The sequence below is a fragment of the Saccostrea echinata genome, unplaced genomic scaffold, assembly GCF_033153115.1.
Source record: "Saccostrea echinata isolate AGI-Se365-2 ecotype Australia unplaced genomic scaffold, CSIRO_AGI_Sech_v1 ptg000036l, whole genome shotgun sequence".
Lineage (NCBI taxonomy): Eukaryota > Metazoa > Mollusca > Bivalvia > Ostreida > Ostreidae > Saccostrea > Saccostrea echinata.
Genome location: NW_026889785.1, coordinates 3,937,311 through 3,961,557, shown reverse-complemented (window position 1 = coordinate 3,961,557; position 24,247 = coordinate 3,937,311). Strand labels below are relative to the sequence as shown.

General features: G+C 35.2%; 1 pseudogene; it reads left to right on the top strand.

Annotated features, from left to right (window-relative positions):
• LOC133199899 (uncharacterized) lies at window positions 1-23,872 on the top strand (annotated as a pseudogene).
• The last annotated feature ends 375 nt before the right edge of the window (window positions 23,873-24,247 follow it).

The window sequence follows — 24,247 nt, the reverse complement described above, 5'->3', positions numbered from 1 at the left end:
TTTTATTGTTCAGATATGCCACTTAAAAGCAAAGATGCCACTTAGAAGTAAAAAATATTCACAAAAAATTAAAGTAATTAAATACAAGGAAGAGGGAAAAGAAATTGAATTTGTGAAGTCTGAGCCAAAATGTTCAGGTTCCAAGAAACCAAAGAAAATTGCCACAGAGGAACTGTTGGATCAGCCATCAACTTCAGTTGTTCAGGAAGGTAATTGTATGAATTAATTTTACATGCATCCTCATAGCAATAAGGACTTTAAATATAACCACCACATTTCTTTTTTACTTCCAGAACGAGAATAAAGTTTTTCATGGTAATACATGTATATAATGATTATGAACTGTCTAAATTCCTCTATAAAAATCAAGACCAATGTTTTTCATGTTGATACTGAAGCATCCCCATCTTATGTGGATTCAGACCACTTAAGCCAAGACCTCTTGGGTGAAGGGTGGGTCAACAATATGAGGTCAAAATTTTTCATGGGAATAAAGTGGGAAAAAATTGTGAAACCTTTCCTGACAAACATCAGGACCAAGGTGTCAGACTCGATTGAGATTTAGGGATTACAGTTCTCTGGTTTACTTTAAATCTGTTGCTCATTGTCTATCATGGGTCCTCCAAGACCGTCTAATCTCTTAGTAAAAAAATAACAAGAAAGGAAAAGCAACAAAGTTATCAGAGATAAGCATGTGAACCAATTTGTTATGTATTACAAACTTTAGAATATTTTATTAATTTTATTTTGAAAAATAGATGTAAGGACTTATGTATCCAGAAAAACTAAAGAACGAGAAGGATGGGAAACAGTACAGCCTTCAATGCTAAGGGCTAGAATTGAGGAAATGTGCCCATCAACATGGGAATGTTGTTTTTGTGGCAAGGAGACGATGCATATTATCGACTGTCCAGACTGTGGTCCAACAGCATACTACTGTGAAACATGCTGCACAAAACTCCACAGTGTAGTGCTTTTTCACAAGCCATGTGTTTGGAAAGTAAATAATAATCAGCTGGTCATCTTTAAAAAGAATTGTTTGTTTGCCCTCTTCCGACCGACTGACTAAAAACAGCCTGATTCAAAAAAATTTTGACCTCCAGGAAACAATTTTTTTTTTAATTATTAATAACTATTTTAACTTCACATTTGCAGGTGTTTTTGACTAAAAGAATATTTGCCCCTACCTACCTACACAATTTTTTTTATCCTCTTTTGGGAGAGGGCAAACAAACAAATTTTTGGCCTTATTTACTTTTTTTTTTAAATTTTTTTTTTTCACAATTATATGAACTTCCTTAAAATGAACGTTAATTTAATACAAAAATTACAAAATTAAAGTTTATAAATATCCCTTCTGGTTTATATGCATTTTTTAAATTTCCTTTGTCTTTTTAAGAATGATATGTATGTCCCATATGAGAATTAATCTGAAACATGCATTGGAAGGGAAGATCATAAGGAATGTCCCACCACCTACACCAAAATCCTTGCTGTGATAAGCCTATCAGGTAACCACATTTCTAATTGTTAGCTCACCTGAGCTGAAAGCTCAAGTGAGCTTTTCTGATCACCCGTTGTCCGTCCGTCTGTAAACTTTTCACATTTTCAACTTCTGAAGAAGAACCACTGGGCCAGTTTTAACAAAATTATTACAAAACATCCTTGGGCGAAGGGAAGTTTAAATTGTTAAAATAAAGGGCCAAGCCCCCTAACAAGGTGAGATAATCAAGAAAAAACAAAAATAGGGTGGGGTCATAAAAAAATCTTTTTAAGAACCACTGGGCCAGAAAAGCTGAAACTTAAGTGGAAGCATCCTGGGGTTGTGTAGATTCTAAATTATTCAAATCATGACCCCTTGGGGTAGGGCGGGGCCACAATAGGTATTAAAAGGGGGGAAATCAGGTGAATAACAGCAGGGAAAAAAACTACTCAGGTGAGCACTGTGGCCCATGGGCCTCTTGTTGTAGTTTATAATCTATGTCTCCAAATGTTTTTTTTAAATTTTTTAATTTTTTTCTTATTTTTTGCAGTTGAATGTAAGAAGGACTGAAAAAGCATATTTTTTTGTTTTTAAATGCCCACTTCAGATTAATGGGAAGTACTTTTGTCAAGTAAAAAAAAAAAGAAACGCACACACCTCAAATGTGTTAAATTAACATTCACGATTGTGAGATGTTAAAATTTTGTACAAAATTGAATCGTTTCCTGAGTAAATGAGAATTGGTTTTAGAGAGCTAATTGTCCCTTCTTTAAGCTGTTTATACCCCCCCCCCCTCAAATAAAGGTGGGTGGGTGGGGATATAGTAATCACCTTGGCCATCTGTCTGTCTATGCAATCTTTTCCAAGCTGTACTTTGTAATGTAGATTCACTGAAACCTTATACATGGTACAAAGATTTTTTTTATGCCTGCAGGTGTGTCTTGATCTTGCTCCAAGTTCATTCTGGCAAGTTCAAGGTCACTGGCAGAATAATTGTAAAATTTATGATGTGTGTATTTTCTAACGGAAAAAAATTGGATGTCCATCTTTCACTCAACGAATACTTGAAACCTAAAATCATGTCCTTTTTTCTTTTTTTAATCAAGGACAATTTGGCAAGATCAAGGACACACTTGCAAAAAATGATTACAAATAGGCATTTTAAAAATATTGCACCAGGGGGCATTACTTTGTGAACTTGCTAACATTACCTGTAGTTCATTACAGTGAATGATGGTTAGTTCCAGACCCTAACAAAAAATTAAATTTTGATCAAGTCATGACTCCTTGGGATAGGACAGGCATAGAATAGTTTGTACAAATATTTGCATATAAATAAAGCTTAAATCTTTTAGCAAGTTAAGTGTATTCTGTCTCAAATGAAATTTATAAGTGTTATTGTATGTTAGCATCCCCATCTACTGCAGATTAAAGTTTATTTGATATGTCTTGACCCTCAGAGCTAGGAAAGGGCCACAAAAGAAGGGTTCAAAATTTAAATCAAAGATCTTATATGAAACATATTATGTACCAATGTTTTAAAAGTAAAAGTCATCAAGATTAAGAAATTTGAAAAACATGCAGACACAAATGGTAGTATTTTAGGTTTTTGAGCCTCCATATGTATATAGTTTATTTGTTATAATGAATTTCACTCTCATTAACAGTTTTCCTTGGCAAATTTGTAAACAATATGAAATTATTCCATCATTTATTAAAAAAAAAGAATAACCCTGAAAATAACATTTATATCGGTTCTAATTGAATTTCAGGACATCAGCATAAGATAAATATGCAATTTTGCAAGTGTGAGAAGGAGTCTATCACTTTAGTCAGGTGCAGACTTTGGCCATCTTCTCCTGAAACTCCCCGTGTTGCATTTGATTTTAAATTGATGGAATTGGCTGTGGTCCTTCAGCTTGAGGGGCATTTATCTTTAAAATCATTCTGTGATGCCATCATTCAATCTCAAAATGGATTTCCTGTTATGGTGCGACCTGATGAGGTAATTGTTATTGTTATATATACATATATATCTATCTCTCTCTCTCTCTCTATATATACATATATATATATATATATATTAACTTTACCTCAACTGCTTTATAGAAGATCCTATTTAAGAGAGGACTGATAGGAGATGCATTGTAGTAATGATTATGTTGCTCAGTTGTCTTCTTTGTATCATTATTTATTGCAATATTGATAAAAGAGGGAAGTGGGATTTGTTTAAAAAAAGAAAAGAAAAGAAATAATTACCGGTATAACACTTGAAAGAGCTTTTTATGCCAGCATCAGTGTGGGCTTAGGGAAGTTTTTGAGAGGAGTAAAAGTTTCAGACAACCAATCGGATCTATATCTTTATTCACATCTTTATCTTATTCAATGGACATGTCACAATGAGATGCATGCACTGCCTTGTTGAGTTTAAAATCTTCATTAAAGGTAAAGGTCACAGTAGGCAATTCAAATTAGACTGAAGAATATACTTTTGAGTCATATTTAATCAAAGAAACTTGACCTGAAGGGAATCGTTCAATTCATATAAATTTTATTTTAGCATGATGATTAAAATCTGAAATAATATTTATATCAAGATAGAGAAACTGAATGACATCTGAGTAAATTGACATTTGAATACAACAAAATATAATTGGAATACAATTAAATTGTATACTGTTAAATCACTAATTTTCATGGGATAAAATTTTATGGTTAGGAAAAGTCATTACTTCTTCAAAGAGATTTTATTTTGTGATTAAAGAGGAAACATTATTTTAATGCTGCAATATTGAAATTCAATATTTTTTTTTTTGGGGGGGGGGGGGGGTGTACATTTATGAATTCTTGAGTCTCTTCATGTCATGAAAACTATAATAAATAAATCCCTGTGAAATTAATCAATTTTACATTATATATGGATGTGCTATATATCTTTGCCTTTGTAGTACAGTAAAACATGCTTATAACGAAGTGCCAGGGACAGGTGATTTTGCTTCGCTATAAGCCTAATTCGTTTTATCTGTTAAGTTTACAATATATTTTAAAGACTGCAGGCCGGCTACAACCAACACGTTTGAAAATCACCACCAGCGTGTTTATACATATGCTCCAAAACACCACATGGGCCAGGAATGTCACTGTTCTGTGTCACTCTGCAGTCCATTCAATCTTCGCATGGCAGTGGCAAGTCCATGGTTATCCTGGCAGCGAAAGTAAGCTTGAAATGAAAACAAGAGGCCCATGGGCCTTATAGAGCACCTGAGTATCATGTAATAACTTTCCAACAATTGAATTTGGTTCGTGTTTTAAACCAGAGGCCATGAAATCAGTTTTGAAAGAGGCACCATTGCTCATTTAAACAATACACGTAGCATGCTTAAAGTGTGATTACTTAATACCCAGAGGAAGAGTAGGGGAACAAAGAAAAAAGCATTTACATTAATCAATAATAATCAGTAGTGCCCCCAGCCCACAGGAATCCCTGACCCTGGGACTTGAAATAGAAAAAAGGGAACCAGTTTACAGATCTACGTTGCGGAGAGAGCAAGAGACAAAGTGTCAACAAGCAAGAAAACAGACTCCTTGGTAAAGAACATCTCGAAACCCGAGAAAAAGAATACAAACCATTAAAATCTTGGACCATTGCAGACCTCTCCACCTCAACCGAAAATTCTTACGGATTCAATATCATCTACACAAGAAGTTGGTATACTGACAAGAATATCTTGATAAGGAGCTTCAAGAAATCCAACAGAACTTGAGTCAAATAGGGTCATTAAAACTTCAAATTGTTGGTGATAATTGGGACAAGAATAAGGACTTTATTCTATAGGGTCTTCAAAAAACTGGGTAAATGTAGCTCAAGACAAACCAGAAGGCTGGGAATTGAAACCCAGATTTTTTTGACAGACTTCTGTGAGGAAGAAATAGTTTCCATAGAGTAGACGTTTTCGGGAAGTTCAATTTAAGGGACAGATTAGATGTAACTTGCAAAGAACTGCGACAATGTTAGAAATTACTTAATTTTTGGTTATTATTTATAAGCATTATTTTGCTATCAGTTCGAAAATATTTTCTTAATCATTTTATTTTATTATGAAATAGCTGATATAATTATTATTATAGATAGTTTTGTATACCTTTGCGACTTGAATCGTGAGCAAAGCTAGACCAGATAGGTTCAGTAAAACAATGAGTCAGAGTTAAGTTCTTGCCATGTTGAGAAGGTGTGCCCACTCTATGCAGTGGAATGCCAGGTTGAGGAACTGGCTTACCAAGGCAAGTTTCTTATTTGTTACAGCTTACAGTAAAGATAATCCTTAACCATGGGTATAGCAGACAAAACGATGACAGCCAAAGGAATTCTGTATGATGATTCAATTTTTTTCAGAACATAATATACACAAGGAAAATTAAAATGATGGGTAGTGCCAAGTAAAGGTTGGCCAAAGATGGCACAATAGATCGAATTTAGCATCCTGTAAGAGGATGCCCACCTACAAGATGACCCAACGTCCAGTAACATCAAATAGTCTGTCATTTGTGGAAGATGACCCAATGTCCCGAAACATCAAATAGCCTGCCATTAGTGTATTTAGTTTGTTTGTTGTTAAACGTCCCTCTCGAGAATTTTTAACTGATATGGAGACGCCACCACTTCCCGGTGGAGAGCTGCAAATTTTGACCTATGCTTGGCACTAAGGGCCATAAAGCAGTGAGGGGTCGTTTTCGTGTCAGCTCTTACTGCAACACGAAACCTCGGTGTTATGCTCTCATCCGAAGGACCGGTCTATACCTCCCACAGTGGGATTCAAACCCGCGACGTAAGAATACTCCGGGACTGCAATTTTAGACAAATGACCCAGCGTCCAGTAACATCAAATAATCTGCTATTTCTGTAAGATGACCCAACGTCCAGTCGTGAGGTTTCACTTGGCCATTTATCATAGCAACTGGGGTGCAAGTTTATATAAACCACAATAGAAAAAATGGCTAGAGCACTACTATCTTTATTTGTTTTAAGACACAATTGAAATTCATGATCAAGTTTTTCAATTTTAAACTGACAAACTGTTAATTTTCTGTAACGTGAGGGATATGTATGCACTGTGTCTCGGATTCCAGTTGCAATATTATAGCCGTTAGTTTCTTTATCGTTCCTCCCTAAACACACATTTTCAGCCTCGGGACTCGTTAAGCTCTTGTGCTTTCTAATCTTCTTTACGAATTTAAAGCCCTTCAGTGGCATAACATATCGTCTCTATACGAGTGAAAAAAATTTTGAATGGGGCCTTCAGTAACATACAATCAATCGGAGCAAGCAAACAACCAGAAGTCTCTGATGAGAATGTACATTAGCTCTACTGGCTTGTTTTTATTACAAAGGAAGCGAAAAGTAGCATTTGTATTTGAAACTGTGCAATATCAATAAAAAGAATTATGATCCTTGGTTTAGTCCCTTTGTGGCAAGATTGATTGCAGTCTGATATAACTGGAGGAGAAGCATTTTGAAAGAATTTCACCAAAATTTCTATTTTAAGGCTTTGTGGAACAAGCTAGCACATTTTATGATCAGAAATGGAATGTTTGTACTGGAGAAAAATGTAGCAATAAATGGAAAAGCATTAGTAGATACTATAAAGCAGTAGTTAAAAAAATGCTAAAAGCCCATCCAACACCATAGCCTCTGACACCAAAGATTCCGTTTCACATGCAGTCCAAATCAGAAAACGTTAAATAATCAAAAGTAAGATGACTGCTACCAAGGTCAAGGTACATTTGTATACTAGTATGGTTCAGAGACTACGTCCATTACTCGGACGACAGAGGATGAATGCCTTGTGCGGTAAGCAGTGGATCAAGAGACTAGCCGTGAATTATGTAGACTCTCAGTAACTATCACCTCAACAAGGAATTCAGAACATTCTTGAGAAATATCAGGCAGTTTTCAAGGAAGATCTTGCTACTTTGAAGAATACAAAGGTAAAACTCTCCCTTAAGGCAGGTCGCGGGTTTGCTTTTGTCATCACTTTTGGTACACAATTTCGACGATTCGAGCGGTTGTTTTGTGCACATTTGATTATGACGTCAATTAAGTCACAAAGGCGACGTTGCGTTGTTTCCCGTGTAATTCTCTGAATATAACTTCACAAAGAGTCTACAGGTACGAACCAAGTAGACTAATGCAAAGTGCATGCTATTGTACGTAAACCTAGTACATGTATGAACCCAGATCGGGTATTATTAAATGACAGCCTGAATTCTGATGTGATTATGTGTAAATGTCTTAGAACAAACTAAATACGATACCAAATGAAAGGAATAATTTATATTGTAAGTGTTACTAAACTACTAAAAGTCGATCAAAATGAGTCAGCCTTAAAATTATGGTATGCAAAAAAAAAATTATGGTAAATTTCTTACCAAAAAAGGTTTGTATATGCGCACGTAATTTGCGACTAGCTTGCGACTAATATAGAAAGAACATTGCCGTTCACACCGCCTCATTTTTCTCAGTATTGGGATGTATTTTTCTTCACCGTTTTCGATTGAAGTGATCAAATTCATGTGTTATGCCTGAAATCTTTCTGAACATTAACATCCTAAAAATACATGCACTTAACAGGGGAAGTGCATATTACACCATTTTTACTGGGGCAAAACTTTTTCAGGATGGAATAAATCCTCAACACTAAAAACGGGTGAAATTTAATTACAGTACATATATTTTCCTGTTATTATTTATTTACTATTTCAATCATCATCATTATTATTTGTTTATTTTGTATTTGTATCTCGTTTAGTCGCTATGTATATGCAGGCTAACAAATTGTGAAATACATTTAAAAAATAAATTTAAACAAACATCCGGACTATCAGACCTATATGACACTGTAAACAATTTTACAAGTACATTTTTTGTATATAAGAAAAGCTCTCTGTGTATAAACTAAATGCAAGTGTTTTACATTTTGGGTATGGAAATTTGATTAAGAGAATTCGAAATTAAGAAATGTTTGAGAGTTAGGACTATATACCAGCTTGCGACTAATATAGGAAGAACATTGCAGTAACCCCCCCCCCCCCATTTTTCTCAGTATTGGGATGTTTTCAAACGAAGTGATCAAACTCATTTATTATGCCTGAAATCTTACTGAACATGAACATCCTAAAAATACATGAATACATATTTTATCACTCGCCGTGTTGTCGCTGCATGTTAACTCTTATGCACGAGAAATGTTTTATATACCGTTAATTCTGACTTTGTGGGCAGAATATGAATTTCACAATTCTAGTGTAAATAAGTTGCTGGTCATCCAACATATTTCCGCAATTAGTGAAACGATACTTAAATTGCATTTTAATTGCAACTATGAAACCTTTTTGATCTTGCATATTCCAAATGTAAAGGTATTTATACTCGTATGTAAACGTGATCACGTTCAACACATGACGTTGTAGTAATAAATAACACCATAAAGGCAACATTTTGGTAATATAAAAGCAAACTTTGAAATTATTTAGCAAATAAGCTAGCGAGAAGACATATTTATTTTTTTTATCTCAATAGTTTTCATTTGACCTCATCTGGATATTTTGAAATTCCTGACTAATTCGCCTACGAAGAGAATTTTTAAGCAGTAAACCCGCGACCTACCTTAAACCTGAGGATGCTTCCACATTAGTTTCATCTTTCCCGACCCAGTGGTTCTTGAGAAGATTTTAAAACATGCCACAAAATTTTCACTATTTCTTAATTATCTCCCCTTGAAAGAGGGTATGGCCCTTCGTTTGAATAAATTTGAATCCCCTTCACCCAAGGTTGCTTTGTGGAAAGTTTGGTTGAAATGAGCCCAGTGGTTCTGGAGAAGAAATCGAAAATGTGAAAAGTTTACAGACGGACGGGCAGACAGACGGACTACAGACAAATTGTGATCAGAAGAGCTCACTTGAGCTTTCAGCTCAGATGAGCTAATAAAGTATTATTTTCAATCACTGTTTACTTTGTCTTGTTCAAAGATGTACATGCTGTAAATTGCGTCAGTTAAAAATAAAGTTGTAAATTTAAATTTATTTTGTTTACCAAATAAAGTTTAGAAAATACTGTAAATTACACAATTGAAAATGAATGCGTTATATAGATCTCAAATTATAATTATTTATTTCCCTACTAGGAAAGTAATGCCTCTATTTAAATTCATGCATCATGTGCCACCGTCACAACTTTTTTAGATTGATAAACAAATATGGCGTCAAGAAAACTATGTAGGGGCCGTTTGGAATACAAATAACTTTTGACATTGATGGCACATATCTAATGCTTGAAGATACTTATCTTTTAAACAACCAGTATTAACCATCTACTCTGTAACAAGAGGCCCAAGGGCCTTAACGGTCACCTGAGTATAATACAACAATTTAGAAGTTAAATACACTGATAGATGAAGCAATGTGCCCTAAAGCAAGAGAAGCAGGAAGATCAGGATCAACAAAATAAATAGTCTAGTATTCAGTATCAACACATAATTAAAGTTCTAATCTGTCCCCCACGAAACACTATCACCATGCAGACTATTGACAAACTACTAGTGCTTCTGTACTATTTTTAAACCCATATTAAGACCTCTAGCATTGACCTCTCTTATGGTCTTTGAAGAACTTTTAATAAGATAAGTTATTTTTGTCTCATTTTTATTTATCTATTACTTACAGGTCTACCTGATTATTAAAACTAAGAAAGTACTTTTTTAATTATACGATTAACATTCTTGCATAATTATCTTATTCTATAAACCTTTCAAATACATTATTTACAGTGATTAATTATCAAAGGTGAATGGAAAAGGGGAATAACTTCTCTCAGTAGAATACAAATTAATAGAGCCCTGCCCAGGACCAGAATGCTTAGACGAATGGTTCAGATGTTTAAAAATCTGGTAGAAATACGCTTACTCATATCATTTAAACTTTTACTCAGTTTGCTTCCGATATGCCCAGAAGTAGAGAAGAATTTCACAGGTACAATGCATTTTCACTACAGATTCAACAAAGCCTTACCCTAACACCAGAACCGAAGACCAAGGGTCAAGAAATTTACAAATTTGGAAGAGTTACCCTCATCATCATAACTATGGACTTCAAAGAATTAACACTTTTCCACTATATTATCAAAAGTCCCCCCCCCTCGTTATGCCAGAACCCCTGACCCTAGGACCACAAGATGTAAAAATTCCGTTCAAAGCTCCCATTTTCATCATAGCTAAGCAATTTATTTATCAGCTCAACACTAAGGAGCAGACAGAATTAATTAATGATTAATTAATAGAATTAATGCTTTATCACTATGTAATCAATAGAGCCCCCCCCCCCTCCTCAAGAAACCCAAAAACTGAGGCCATATATTTACAAATTTTGGAAGAGGCATCCTTGTCTATCATAATCATGCACTTAGTTTGTTTAAATAATCTCCAGTAGCAGAGAAGAAGATTTTCAAAGAAGCAATGCATTTTCACTATATAATCAATAGAGCCCCGCCCTAACACCAGAATCCCTGACCCTGGGGCCATGAAATTCACAATTTTTGAAAAGGCATCCTTATGCATCATAACCATGCACTTAGTTTGTTTAAATAGTCTCCAGTAGCAGAGAAGAAGATTTTCAAAGAATCAATCCATTTTCACTATATAATCAATAGAGCCCCGCCCTAACAGCAGAACCCCTGACCCTGGGGCCATGAAATTCACAATTTTTGAAAAGGCATCCTTATGCATCATAACCATGCACTTAGTTTGTTTAAATAATACCCAGGAGCAGAGAAGAAGATTTTCAAAGAATTAAACAGGTTGGGCACACCCCACCAAATGGTCATTTATCCCCCGTTTGGTGGACAATCTCCCACATCGGAGACGACTTTTACTGACGAAATGGTGGACTTTTTTATTCTATTCCAAATTTTATTAAAATAAAGCAAAAGCGCATTTGCATAGGCATTGGGGAATTTTAGTGAATATATTCCTCGCACAATTAACATAGTTCAATCGATTTTCCATGTGCAATTTCTCCATAACTTCGTAAAAACGATACCCAGAGTTGTCCGTGACAGCCAAACTTCTTGATCAATCGATCAAAAAAAATTTGATTGTGTCTAGTACGATAAAAATTCTATTTTATCAAGTGGTTTAACTCTTGATAAGTTAACTTTCAATCGCTCTTATGATCTTCGTAAATATTTATCTCCATAAAATCCCGTTAAACACGAGCTCCTCATTACTTTACTGGTATGGTGGCCACTTATTGCTATAAAGTTTAATTTTCCTAGACTTGAACGTAATATCTCTTGTTATTTTTCTTTTAGGATGAAGTTCCATATTCCATGCGACCTTTTTGGTTTAATATGTATATTCCTGATGAATTTAATATATTTGATAAATAATTTTCAATAAAAGATTTACAAAGTGACTTTTACAATTATTCTTGTTTTTGTTCCAAGTACATCGTTTTAAAACAATAATTATATCATAATCTAACTTCATTTACTATTTTTATAAAGAACAAAGCCATTACGTACAAAATAAAACGAAAAAAAGGCGAAAACTTATTTTTCTTTTGATTTCCCAATTGAAAATTAACACAAATGTGCCTCCGTAGTTAAATCCGACTTTTGACCAGGTTAAAAAAAGATAATCGTTTTTATTGGTTTGCATTATTTGATTGGTTGCCCGGATAATCGAAATAGAAAGTAAAGAACGTGATTGACAGGTGCAGCATCGTTGGAGGAGGGAATTTTCTTTTTAAGTAAAAACTGAGAAACGTTGCTCTTGTTTACGCACGTGACGTTTTATTCAAATTTTTGAACGATTCTTCGCAAAAAATTACACATTGAATTCTCGATTTTTTTCACTCAGAACACCGATAAATATCTATATTTTATTCCACATGGTTTAAAATTATGCGCCATTCCACGCCATTCTAGAAAATTGAACACAACTATTTTTCTCTCCCAAATGGTCAGTAAAATTCGTCTCCGATATGGGAGATTGTCCACCAGACGGGGGATAAATGACCATTTGGTGGGGTGTGCCCAACCTGTTAAAGCATTTTCACTATATAATCAATAGAGCCCCGCCCTAACACCAGAACCCCTCACCCAGGGCCCATGGCTTTCACAATTCTGGAAGAGGCCCACCTCCTCATCATAACTGTGTACTTAGTTTATCACCTTAATGCCCAGGAGCAGAGGAGAAGATTTTCAAAGAATTAATGCATTTTCACTATATACAAATGTAATCAATAGAGCCCCGCCCTAACACCAGAACCCCTGACCCTGGGGCCATGAAATTCACAATTTTTGAAAAGGCACTTTTGCTCATCATACCTATGTACTTAGTTACTTTATTTAATACCCAGGAGCAAAGAAGATTTTCAAAGAATTAATGCTTTTTCACTATATAATCTATAGAGCCACGCCCTAACACCACAACCCCTGACCCTGGGGCCATGAAATTCACAATTTTTGAAAAGGCACTCTTGCTCATCATAACTATGTACTTAGTTCCTTTATTTAATACCCAGGAGCAGAGAAGAAGATTTTCAAAGAATTAATGCATTTTCACTATATAATCTATAGAGCCCCGCCCTAACACCAGAACCCCTGACCCTGGGGCCATGAAATTCACAATTTTTTTGAAAAGGCACTTTTGCTCATCATACCTATGTACTTAGTTACTTTATTTAATACCCAGGAGCAAAGAAGAAGATTTTCAAAGAATTAATGCTTTTTCACTATATCATCTATAGAGCCCCGCCCTTACACCAGAACCCCTGACCTTGGGGCCATGAATTTCACAATTTTGGTTGAGGGCTCAATGCTTATTACAATCATGCCAACAGTTTGACTGCTTGATGTCCAGGAGTAAAGAAGATTTTTAAAGATTGCATTATTTTTGGTGGTTTTAGCCCCACCCCTCAGGCCCCAGGGGGGGCAGGGACCATGAAATTCACAATTTTTGCTCCACTTCACCCATAGATGCTATATACCAAATTTGGTTGAAATTGGTTGAGCGGTTCTAGAGAAGAAGTTAAAAATGTTCAAAAGTTAACGGACGACGCACGACGACGGACGAAAACAGATAGCAATAGGTCACCTGAGTGACTCAGGTGACCTAATGACAGATGTTAAACTTTTATCCATATTCGTAGTCAAAACGCAACGTACCTCTTCGTCTATGATTTCCCGCGGACATGCGTGTCTATATACTGTTTACGTACTTCCTTCATCAATATTCATGAAAAGCCGAAATCTTGATTGCAGATCGAGCTTAATTGTTATGTAATTACAAAGACTTATTTAGTAAAACTTTGCGGAAAGTAATTATTTTTTTATTACACATCATGTTTATCAAATCATTTAATCATTTTGTTTCACAGAAAAAAAAATCGCGGTTATATAGCGTGTATATCTTTAATAGTCATCTGATATAGAAATCTAAGACAGAGTCTCCGACGAACCCGACTGTCACAAGAGCAGAATATATCATTATTCCCCTCTTGGGATAGAAGTCTTGTTGCACTTTTACTTTAAGGATAATTCCAGGAAAAATTGTCTAGAAATCATGGATTGTGCGATTTTTTTGTTATCAACAGAGGTAAGTGAATATTTGTTTGTTAACCTGTCTAAATAATGTCAGATACTGAGCCTATCATTTTGGAGACAGATATAAAACTTTCGCACCATGACAAAATTTATTAGCCATTTGGAACCAGATAACATCTTTTCAGCTGGTGCTAAATTCCAACAACGGTTTTTCAGCAGTTACATTCCATTATGATTTTAAAGAATGTTCCCTAAACTACAAAAATACATTTTTTTTCAAATTTCGCTGCATTGCTTTGCATCAGATATATGCAGAACCAAATCGACAATCTTCGTGGACTTCTTACTAAAAAAAAAGGGGGGGGGGAGGTTGTTAGGTCAGAGCCCAAGAAGTTGCGACAAAGGAAAAAAATCAGATATTACCATCTCACTTATTTGAATGCATGCAGTACTAGATGTTATTTAAGTTATGCAGTACTAGATGTAATTTAAGTTGAGCCTTTCTTGTCTTCCAATACCATTATATGATGGGATACCCTTGTCTGTAACTCCTGATCAGGTCAAGGTGGCCCTAAATCAGTTACAGCCTTAGAAACTTTTGATATACAGGTGACTCGCTGCAATCTTTATTTATTTAGATGTCTATATTAAGAAAAGGGCGTGTTTGCTATGAAAGACTGGGCCTTCAAGGAAAAGAGAGTTCATCCTTGAGTACGATGGTGACCTGATAGGCAAAGAAGAGGGCGATCACCATGAGTGGGAGAGTTCATCCTTGAGTACGATGGTGACCTGTTTGGCAAAGAAGGGGGCGATCACCATGAGTGGGGGAATTGTATAGTTTTCTTCTCATTTAAAAAAAAAATAGTATAATTCTGAGGAGAAAGATATATTGAAAATTAAATATAAAATACTGATTTCTGTTAACATCCCTGCTAAGAAAAAAGTTAATACGAGAACTTCCGTTACTGCTGTTACTGTCAAATGCAATCTGATTAACAAGTGTGGCTAAAAAAAAGACTTTTTTCATCAAAAAGGGGTAAAGACTGAGATTAGGATATCTGAAAGTACAGGAAAACTTGCAGGTTCCTGGATATCCTATCCCTCTTCGTTTCTTATTTTTCCCTTTTTTTTGTGGGGGGGGGGGAGGGGGTTCGTCCCTTTCCGAGAATTTTTTCACTCATACGGAGACGCAATTATTTGCCAGTGGAGGGCTGCAATTCAATACCTATACTCGGCACTCGGGGCCAATGAGTAGAAAGTATGGTAGAGGTTCTTTTTCATGCCAACACTTACTGCGACAAGGGATCTCGGTATATACGGTCTTATGGGAAGGACTGGTCCCCACGTCCTGCAGTGGATTCGAATCCGCGACGTAGGGACTTACTCCGTATGCCGCGACTTTAAAGCAGACGCTCTAAACATTGCGCCACGCGTGCGACTTTTTCTGCGTATATACAAGGCTTTGCTGACCTTAATACCGAGATGGTTTCACACCTTAAAAGCAAGAACCCCTGCATCGTGGCAGTTCAATGGTCCTGAGTTGAAATATCTAGATATTATATTATTGTCTGACGTCATGGCGTCAGACAGTACTAGATTTAGCCAAGGCTTGTTGGTCAAGTCGTTCAATAGAATTTTTGTGATAGCTTGATCACGGAAACTTCATACTATCTTAACTATCAGCTGAAGAGCATGAGGAGTAAAAGAAACATGCTTAACACCCAAACAAACCAGAGCATTAGAGCTGGTGTCATTATTATCACATTATACATTACAGGTTACATAACATTTGGCCATTCTCGAATGCATCATTCATGTCCTGCAATATAGAAGGAATGAAGCTGGTCAGGTCAACACTTGTCCATTATCTTTATCAGATTAACTAATGGATGTTTATTTTCAATGCATACTAAGTCTCTCTACCTTTAAAACTTTTATAAAATAACTTGCAGACGTTTGATTTATTCACGGTTAAAAAATATTACAGTGAAGGATAGATGTTGAATATTCTTTTGCTTAAATGCAAAGATGTTAGCTCATTTGTAACACCTTTTTTTTTTATATAAAACATTTCTTAATTATCAAAATTATTCACCAATAGATGTTAAAGTTTTTATGTGTTAAATTGTAGCTCTTTCATTCAAAAGCACTAAGATATATTTTTGTATCCCTGAACAGGCCCGTTGGAAGAAATTTCAGAAATTTTCAGTTTAGGGTGGACACTGTCGAGGAAAGATTCCTTATAGAGCATAAAAAATGTTATCATCGGAAGTTAATATTTTCATGATTTAGGGGACATAAGCATAAAATTAATAGCTATGTATAAATCGGCAATATTATTGGGGGCACGGTCCCCAACATACCCCCCCCCCGGTTCTTAAGTCCATGAAAAAAGAAATGACCAGTAATATAGTGTATATAGAATAAATTTATGTCCAAGTTTTATTTTAAGTTGATGCCACTGAATTGAACTTTTCTTGTTTCTTAGCAAAAGAATTCATTTCATTACTCAGCGTCATGTTGTTAACACTGGGTTTAGCTTTTCTTAATTCTTCGCGTAAAAATAAATTTGCTCAAGTCAGACAAGCTTTTTAGGAAAGCTAATACTTGTATTAATATCTATATTTGGAACTTTTTACTAGCATATGACGTTCAGAAGTGTTTCTGCTAAGAGAGCACTACAACCACTCCTTGAGTTGACTGATTAAAATATTTCACTTGACTTAGAACCGAATATTTACTGCACAACTTATCAAAATTCTTTGGTAAGGAAAATGTTAATTTGTCTTCTACGTATTCGTGTAAGAGTAGATTATAATTTTAGGTCTTTATTTTTGTACTGATTTTATCAACAGAATGTTTCATCGACATGTACCTGATCAATGCATGTTTTACGCTTCTTCAATTGTTTGTTTTTTATACGTTTTATTCTTTAGACAGGACGTATTATGTTACGGCGTTCATGTCCGTCCGTCTGCCTGTCTGTTAGCTTTTCTCGTGTCCGGCTCATAACTTGAATAGTATTAGGCCTAGGATTATCAAACTTTGTCAGCTGATACTTCTTGGGTAGAAGGTGTGTCGCGCATTAAAAGTAGGTCGCTCTGACCTTTAATTAAGATGTTATGGCCAAATATGGAAAAATCCTGTCCGGCTCATAGCTAGAAAACCATTGGACTTAGAATTATCAAACTTGGCCAATTTATGCATCTTGGGTAGAAGTGTGTCGCGACCTAGTTCTCACCGTGACCTTTAATTTAAGTGAAATAAAAAAAAAACAACTTTTTACTATTAGATAACACAATCCCAAAAATGCAAGATTGTTGCAGTATCCTTATTTAAAAAAATGTCAAATCAAGAAAACAATTATTTTTTTCATTATATACTTTACAGCAATCTATAACAAATGTAATGTTACAAGAGAAATTCCACCTATCCCAGGGGTGTAGTTATCAAGCACTGGTCAAGGAGACTTTGATAATAGAAAATTGCAGGTCAAATTAGACAGAAATTAATGAGTTTAGTGTGAGAAGCTAACTGGTAGAGCATCTCTGATCAAGCAGGTGTTATCTATATCTCTTGGGAACTGGGCAAACACATTGGCGGATGCAGAGGGGGGTTCCGGGGGTTGGAACCCCCCTTCATTTTTTTGCCGAGAGAGAGAGAGAGGATAAAAGGTTTGTTGAAATAGATATTTGTACGTCTAACTCACGTTTTATATAAACATAGTTCAAAACAACAGTTGCTCATATTCCACTTGCTATCAAATTTTCATTTCCCCCATTTACCTTCACTATTCCTCTCTTTCAGCGTTTTTATTTATGATTGAATGGAATAAAATAGTTATTTCAATACTAGTATATAATAAGTAACATGATATCGGATTCCGACGATCTTCGGCTATATGCGTACCATTTTCGTATTATCTTTTGAAGGAACTAAATCAAATAGGTCAATAAAAGGAATATGCATAAGGCCATAGTAAATAATATGTAATTCTTCGTTTGAGATAGGTATTCAAAAACTTACCAAAGAAAAAAAGTTTTTCAATCTGTAAAGTAAAATTTCTATGTTTTCTTTGGAAATGCTGCAAATTCAATTTTAAGACTTCAGTAGTTTTTGGAATGAGTTTGGTTTTTTTTATTCGGACTTTTGGGGGGGGGGGAGGGGGTTACCTTTTCAACGTAAAACAAAGATATTATTTACCACGACCTAAGAATTTCTCTGTCTGTGTGTGTGTGTGTGTGTGAATCTATGTTTGAGTGCGTGGTTGGGGGGGGTCACAACCCTGGAACCCCCCCTTCCAAAAATTGCTGGATCCGCCTCTGAAACAGAATCAGCCGTGTTGGACTAAATAGTTGGCCAGCCTAACTTTTAAAATGAATTTGGTGAAAAGTAATTAAAACTTATTTGATATTGTTTTTAGTTTTTGTCCATAATGTATTTCCATATTTTAAATAGTTATAAGTAAGAGCGTTTGTATATATTTATTACACTAAGGCTTTTCCATAGTGTGTCTTATTAAGTCAAGCATGCTATTCATGCATGGATAAACCAGGTTTTTGATTGGCTACTCTGGTGAGAAGCTCACTATTGTAGTAATTTTTTAGACATTCAAAAAAGATCCTTAGAGTGAGCAGTGTATTATTACTGACTTCTAAATTCCTGAATAATTTTTTGACAATTTCTATACAAGACCTATGGACTTATGGACAAGATACTAAACAGGTCAGTTCATTAACATTTTAACATTATTAATTATGAGCATGATGTGTGAAAGTTATGTGAATGAGAATTGTGTAAAATATTATTTTTTATGAGTTTTAAATATAATTTGCCAATAATCAGTCAGACTTACTTTATGTGGTAATTTATTATAGTTATGACTGACTGAGAAATTAAGGATCAGGAAGATCAGGTTCATAATCCATATATTTGGTAAGATTTGTGTGAAGTTTGTGTATATTGTGATGTCTGTGTTGTAAATAGAATTTCATTTGAATACTATGAATGGAAATGTTTATAGTAAAAAGGAAATTATTTTATGATAATGAAGTTGCATAATATAATGCCTGAAATGATTATTTTATGATCCTTAAAGTTATGAGGAAAATGGAGTTATTTCCCTTAGCCAGAAAATTCAGTGTTTTATGCGATGTTTGTTTGTCTGTGAATTATTTGCTAAATATTTTATTTACAGAACTACACAATGACCTGTACACATGATGGAATATACAATATATTAATTGAACCCAAACTTCCTTCGTTGTTATTAAAATCAACGTCTACAGAACTGCTTGTCAGTTTATTGCATATGTCATTTGATGGCCAGCCTTTTATTTTTAATATTAATTTGATATAGATCAGATGGGCATTTGTCAAGCTCTAACACAACCAGTTGAGGATCTATAATGTAATATTTGTTATAATTAATGCCTACACCACAGGAGATGTATAAACAAATATTATAAGGAATGGAAAAATCATTGAAATCCTTGTATGAAGGTTGACATGATTTTCTTGAATTCTGTTTAAACTGTTTATGACAATTGAACAATATTTGACGGGCGAATCATGCTGTGGCGGGGCACTTTATTCGGTGTTTAGAGATCAATCAGCGATCGTTATCGTTTTTATTGATTCTTATTGGAAAGGAATGTCAAAATATTAAAGTCCTCGGATGTTGGGTTTTGGATCAGCAAGTTTAAGTATTTTTCTAATTTGGGCCAGCATTTTTTTTTATTTTTGGTTTACGAACACCAGAATGAAAAGGTCCGTAGGAGGAAGAAATATTTTTAAATTATTTTTTGGACAAATCATCTTTATTGATGCTCATTTAACAGGCCCCTTGCCACTGGCCACACAGTGGTTACAAATAAGAAAGTAGAACCTTAAATTGTTTATTTCATTGTCTGCCAGTTGGGGACAGTGATATGAATTTTGAGATGTTGGTCAAAATACAAATTAAAAAAATCAAATTTTTGAACTGCTTCAAAGATATCTTCATTTTTTAAACTATGTGTTAAGTGATTGTGTAGAAGTTGTTCTAAAAATATACTCGAGACCTTAAGTAAATATTCCTAAACAGACAGGGAGTATTGGGGAGGGGGATAAATTTTTTTTCTCAATTAATTTTCTAGCTGCCATATTCATAAAAATACTACATGCCTGTATATATTTGTATATACATGTTTTCTATAATAGTTGAACTATTTCATTTCTTTAGGCTATTGTTTATTTCACCCTTAAATGGACTTCACTTTTCCCATAGTTTTATTCATTACATCTGATGCATAAGCGATCCTTTTCTGAAGAATGTTGCTTAGACTGAAAGCTATAGCAGAGACCTAAACAATGTCTCTGGGTAAAGGCACCATGGGCAGTTTTTAACCTGTGGGAGGAAATTAACATGCAGATACTTTTGAATACGGATACATATTTATCTCACCAACATGTCATTGTGCAACAAAATCGTCAGCATTTTATTTGTCCTCTGAACGGGTGAAACGTTTTGAATGGTAGTCTTATCGATAAATTTTACTCTAAAACTCTGATGCTGCTATGGACTATGCAGATATACCTTTATTTACCCGCCATGTTATCTTACACCGGAAGTACGATTTCGTAAATTTGAAATCTCGATGACGACTCAAATTGGACATCGGAAAGGAAAAAAATCAATTTTTCTCAATTTTTTTCCCTGAAAATTCAAAAACTTGAGCGGCGGGTTTGTAAATCTAAAATAAAAAAAAAGCTGGCCTTTAGGGTGTTTCCAGTTGTTAAGATTACGTGACGGTCCGGTCGTAATGCAGTTAAACAATTATGGTGTTGTTAAAGTAGGAAGGGAATGGATGAGAAACCACGGTACAGAATAAAAATCTGTTAAATTTGATTTTCTTTCTCTGATGAGAGAGAAAAATGGTGTTCAAACTGTAAGGCGTGAAATTGGACTATCAAGTAAAACAAATAAGAGTACTGAAAGAAGTTGGACCCTTAAACTCCCTCCCCCCCCCCCCCCCCGAAATAGGATTTTCGAGTTTAAGCAATTCCCTCCCCCCCCCCCAACTTTCAAAGACTATTTACGTCACTGCACCAGTTTTTCCTTAGCATTATACGTAAAATGAACTGCATGCAATATATGGAGATTGAGGGCAATCGTTAGAGGAATTTTATTGGCCCGTTTCCACTGCATCATTTATAGTGGCCTGGTCTTCTTCAGCTGCTCTGATCAGCCATTTTAATGTTTGAACACACTAGAGGACGTAGCTTGAATCTATTGTCACAATCTGAAACATGGAGGCGTGCGCTTATTGGTACAATGGATCCTCACCCTGTTGTCTAAAGAAAAAAATAGAAGACGGCATTCAATACTCTGGCTGTTGAGATGAATCTAATTTTCTGAAGGTTTGGTCCAAGTTTACTATGACTGATAAGGTTCTTTTGTTATATTTTACTTTCCTTAGTGTCACATTTTCATTGGTGATTAATGCAAGATTTCGAGAGGATATTATTATATCAGTTTTTTTCGTATTGGCAACTTTTCCCCAACAGGACAAGGGATACCATGTGGATTTATCATCTTATTTTCTAAAATTTACAGATCTTTAGGAGCTTTGAGAATATTGACGTTTCTTATTTGAGCTTCGCCTTTTTCATTTGTTTGGAGGATCTCTGTGTCTTATGCATCTGAGATATGAGGAGCAACATTAACTCCTCTCCTCCCGAAGTATTGAAGTGGAAACAACAGAGCATTTTGTTGTCACCATTGCCATCTCGTCTTCCCTGCATCCTGCTGCATTTTCGTGCACAATCTGGATGCTAAAATCGGTCACCAGACGTGTGTTGCGCTTTTGTTCGGCAACATGTGTTTGTTTTTTCGGAATTTCCCATCCAAAGAATGTAGATGTTCATCAATCCAATCATCGGCTCTGTCACATCGGCAATTTTGACGGAACTTCCTAATTCATTGATGGAGACCCTGTTTAATGGTCTCTTCATACTGCAGAAAAACAGCGCGTTTAAGTTCTTCAGTCTGCAATCCCTTGATCCCATTATATAAACTGTTCGACACAATGGAAATTTGACTTTCACTAAGAAATTATCATTCGGGCTAGTTACGCTGAGTGCAAGCAAAGCAGCTTCCGGAAAGATGATTTTTACCTATGTAAGGTGATGAAACCAAGGCCTAAAAGCCTTTCAATGTTCATTTTGGAAGGTTATCCCCTGAAATAAATTCAAATTTTTTTGGCTAAAAAATCTGCAAATATTGAAATATTTATGAACGGACATTTTTTTAAAGTATAGCTGTAGCTGTATGGAACTCATCAACTACTATTAAGGAGACATTATGTTTAGATAAGAATCCTCTACAATCTGCATCCTCAACATGATGCTCTGTTGAGAAAAACATGAAGACACAATCCTCTACTGAACAATTATCCTTTTATCCGATTTATGAAACGATTAACTAAGGATTCTAATAATTATATGTTTCTATCCAAATTTCACTTCTGGTGAACTAACAAGTGGCTGTTACATTTCCAACACACGAAACAAACTTTATTGTTAAACAGGGTCTTAAGGTCATGTATCATTTAAACGATAGAAAATATATCTTTGACCATGCTGACCAGCATGGCGGTAATTTTGAAATAATCATCTGCAGTTGACTAGGGGCCTCAATGGGCTGATAAAAAGATTGATTGATTGATTGTATGTTGTTTTACGTCCCATTCGAGCATTTTTCACTCATATAGAGACGTCACCATATACAGGTGAAGGGCTTCAAATTTTGACCTTTACTCGGCATTCGGGGCCACTGAGCAGTGAGGGATCTTTATCGTGCCAACGCTTGCCGTGACACGGGGCCTCGGTTTTTAAGGTCTCATCCGAAGGACCCGCAACTTTCACTTCAAAGTGCCGAGTGCATGGCGAAGGAACAGTTGCTACCCATTTTTTATCGACTTAGGTGAGTCGCGGCCGAGATTCGAACTCTCGACCTCCCGATCACGGTGCGAGCGCTCTACCGACTGAGCTACCGTGAACGGTCTGATAAAAAGAAGAAAACATTACAATTATGCGCATAGATTTATTAGTAGAGAAAATATTAATGTTAGCAACACATTATACCTTTCTTTTTCTTTTCTAGTCCGAAATAACTGACGTTTTCCGGGCTTTTTTAACGATTTAAATATTTTATGTGCCAATTCCTGGAAAACGTAAGATATTTCGGACTATTTCTTCCCTTGCTGATGTTGAGACAGACTTCTCGTTTTAAATCCGCACAACCACATTGCCTTTATATCACTCTTTTTTACAGACACTGTCCTGGTCAATAATAATGTTTTTTCCTACGCGAGTTCCAAAGAAACTGATATTTAAGTCTAATTTCCAGTAAAAATTATTTTACAGTATTTTCAGACTAGATCTTATGCTTATAGTCCACACAGAAAAATACTTTGTTCTGAAGTAGTTTGGGAGGGAAATTAAAATTTTATTACTCATAATAAATTATACCTGGCAGAATAATGACTGCAATTTGCAAAATACTGATCGTTTTCCAGAATATCTTTATATATGGGGAAATGCCTGACCACTCAAAAGTCATAGTTGTTCTCTGAAATCAAGATTACACAAGATGAGATAAAGTTTGACCAAATTGCAAATAAACTTAAGAAATATATATACTTATATATCCATTCATGGTATCCTACAGAAAAACATGTACTTTGTCAGATGATGATGATGAAACAGCTGACAGTGAAGAGGATGATTCTGACGTCAAGGACAATTGAAAACATTTACAAAGCCAGTACTAAACAACCTTCTAAAAATCTACGCTTAACCCCAGATAATCTAGTGGTCCTCTCCAATCGCATCCTAAGAGTCCTCCTGATTATGGTGTACTCTCCACTGAATCATCTAAATATTATAGATTCCCGTACTCATTCAATTATAACACAATGACTCAATGTGTCTGGATTAAGAAGACTTGTAAGTTTATAGTTTTATTATAAAATCACAGCAAAGGCAAAACATTGGTATATAAAAAGTTCAATGGCTGCCGGCCTCGGAGCTAAGGTGGTGAAAGCTATTGATACTCAGTGTACACATCTTTTTGTAAGAGGGGAATCACATATTTGGTCATAGCAATTACTTAGTAAAAGTGT